Source organism: Etheostoma spectabile, unplaced genomic scaffold, assembly GCF_008692095.1.
Source record: "Etheostoma spectabile isolate EspeVRDwgs_2016 unplaced genomic scaffold, UIUC_Espe_1.0 scaffold302, whole genome shotgun sequence".
In the NCBI taxonomy this organism is placed as follows: domain Eukaryota; kingdom Metazoa; phylum Chordata; class Actinopteri; order Perciformes; family Percidae; genus Etheostoma; species Etheostoma spectabile.
Genome location: NW_022605581.1, coordinates 972,250 through 975,308, shown reverse-complemented (window position 1 = coordinate 975,308; position 3,059 = coordinate 972,250). Strand labels below are relative to the sequence as shown.

The window sequence follows — 3,059 nt, the reverse complement described above, 5'->3', positions numbered from 1 at the left end:
GGGGGGGGGAGACACACACAGTCCCATTCATCAGCTAATCACAAGAAGACAAAAGCAAACCGCATACCCGTGGTCCCTGGTCGCCTTGATCCCCCTGCAGAAGGCAAGAAAAAGAATTTGTCTTGAAATACAAGAGGTCAGACACACACTGAACACCCACACAGTGCTAATAATAAACCGAGACTCACACCGAAATCACTGAGGCATAATCAAGAACACATTGATAAAGAAAAAGGAACCGAGCCATTCGTTGCGGGTTGAGAGTAAAATCACTTATGATAACATGGACTGACATGAAATGAGTATGAGAGAAAGAGAGCAGTGGTATGAGGTTTGGTGGCTTTGGTAAGGGGGGGGGGGGGGGGGGGGGGGGGGGGGGGGGGGTAAGCAATGCGAACTGCATTGCCAGGCCAGATGTTATGCCCTAGAGATCTTTGGCTATCTGCCTTCTTTTGGGGGTAGATCTCTGTGGACAGAGCTCGTTCCTGAAGGAGAAAATCAACCTGCATGGTGAAGACTGCGGGTTTATCACATTACAGCGAAACCCAATGAAAAGCCAAACTTTTGTTTGAAACAAGTGAAGGAAGACCGAATGTTGGACACTGAATTAGAAGCGTAATCCGTCTGGAATCTGATCTGATCTGCACTCCGCACTCCGCAGTTACAAATTGAGCCGTAGCAGTAAAAGCAGCCCAACAATTTATCACACATGGATGGGAGTTTTGCTCAAACTAACTTCAATGGAATGCCTGGGCAATTTCAAATAAAACAGCTCTCCGAATTTTTGTAATTTTTCATTGGGCGGTCGTTCCGAAACCCGGAGTTAATGGGGAAACCGGCCACACTGATGCGCGCTGTACTCGTCTTGGGTGGGTGGGATACACACAGTTGGTTTTCCTTTCATTAAACATGAGAGACATGGCATCTAATCAGCGAGACTGGGTTATTCACGACGTTCATAACGGACGCTCGACAGCCATCTACACCTGGTTTTCTAAGCCAAAGCTTATGGGTTCCAGTTCATATTTTGAGGGGCACCAAATAAGAGATCTTACTATTATCATCTGTTACCAAAGACTGCGACTTGATGCAGATGACAACTGTTTTTCTGTGTTTAACTTTAGCTCTGGTTAGCACTCTCACGCCATTTCATTTTATGTCTTGTATTTTACAGCGCCATAATCCTTTAAATATAATGGCTTACGTCCAAACTGCACACTTCATACAAAGTATGAATAAATACTGCATCTATTCAATGATGGCCTGTAAAACAGAACAGATCTCTCCCAGTGGCATTTTATAAGTATGAGCTTATTTGTTTCAATGATGAGGGACTAAAGGCACTTTAGTAACTCTGGTGTGAATCATGGGATGTTATTTTAGTCTTTTAAAGCAAAGTCACAGGGACACATTTGTCCCAGAGTCCTGCAGACTTTTAAAGAGACAGAGCGGTTGTTTTGCACGCTCCGCTGCTTTTTTATGGAGGAACGCTCAGCGAGGCGTTTAAGGGCTCCGACTCGGGCTCTCAGTCTCGCTTTCAGTCATTAATGTTCAGTGCTGTGGCTTTGTGAACGACAGGAGAATTGAAAATATTCCAAATGAGTGCCGCAAACGCAAAACGACACTCTTTATGGAGAAATTAACAGTAAGCAGAGGAAAAACAAATAATTACTTAATTGTCTTCACCCCGCAAGACTGTATGATGGATTGGCTATTAAAGACTAAAATGTCACCTTTCTTCATGGGTTAGTTGACATATTGGAAAAATAAAAGGTATTTATTTCTTGGTGAGAAGTATATGAGAAGATTGATACCACTCTCATGTTTATGTATGAATCTGGAGCCAGCAGCCGGTTATGGGTTATTACAGAAACAGAGGGACACAGCTAGTGTTGCTGGACATATTTTGTCCCGCTGAACAGAACCAGGCGGTTTGTCCTCTGCTTCCTCTCTTTATGCTAAACTAAGCCAAGCTAACCAGCTGCTGGCTCTAGCTTAGCATTCAGATATGAGAGTGTTTTCAAACTTTAATCAAACTTTTGACAGAATTTAAAAAAGCGGATTTCCATAATGCTGAACTAAGTGGTTGAACAGAATATCTGAGTAGATCAACAGCATACCAATTAATATATTAAACTCAATTTAAAAAAATTAATTAAAAAAGTGACTCACCTTCTCACCCTTGGGACCTGGAGGGCCCTGCGAAGAGAGGATAAAATCCATTTAAGTTACTTGGAATCATTGCAGTGCCATGGCACTCTTTGGTAAGATCCAATACACAACAACTGTAAAACCAGTGTGACCAATCAACAACCAGAGCCGCTTGGCGAGGCGTTAACCTCGGGAATTAAGAGGGAGTAGGCAAAATCAAAAGATCAACAAATAAGAGTTTTGATGAAACTAACACGCGTCACTTTTTGACATCTCTTTTAGCATTTGATTAAAATGCCCTGTCACAGACTGGTTATGCATTGTAGACGCCAGGGCTTGAACAAACATTCAATTAAAACCCAAAACAAGCCCAAATCAAGTCTATGTTTACTGAGAGGATCAAATCTAGCAATCTCCAACCAAGTGTTGGCAAGCGCATTGTAAAAACGTGTGCAACACTTCTTTTTTTTTTCCTTTTCTTGTGAGGCATCCAACTTCTGTCAATCAACAAGCAGGGGCTCCTGGGTGGGCCCTGGGAAAAAAAATCATTAGAGGATTTGATAATGATGTGTGCATTCATATACTGGTGCCTGATGAGGATGTGCTAAAAAACTCAATTTGGAACATTGATGTTGAAGGATGAAGCACAGCGTGCTGGGCTCGCTTTCTTCCTCTGAGGTCGCACTTTTGGAAAAAAGTCAGCTTTGGAAAAATGAGTATTAGATCAGTGTCACTGACCGCCCGCCCGCTTAGCAACAAAGTTCCTGAGAAGGATCGCTGTGCTATGTATACTGATGCTAATCTGGGTTTCACATGAAAAGCTGTCACACATATTTTAGAGCTCAACAGACTTTTTTTCCTGGTAGAAAATAAGTTGGATGAATCTTTTACAATCACTTCCAAGGTTT

The 3,059-nt window shown here is 42.4% G+C and overlaps 1 protein-coding gene across 1 annotated transcript in view; it reads right to left on the bottom strand.

Moving 5' to 3' along the window:
* The window catches only part of col25a1 (collagen type XXV alpha 1 chain), a 75,519-nt gene that overhangs the window by 58,916 nt on the left and 13,544 nt on the right, over positions 1-3,059 (bottom strand). Inside the window, exons 3-4 of the mRNA XM_032510946.1 lie at positions 2,173-2,199; positions 68-94 (exon numbers count right to left, since the gene is read on the bottom strand). The gene's annotated coding sequence lies outside the window, so the exon portion shown is untranslated. The remainder of the gene's footprint in view (positions 1-67; positions 95-2,172; positions 2,200-3,059) is intronic.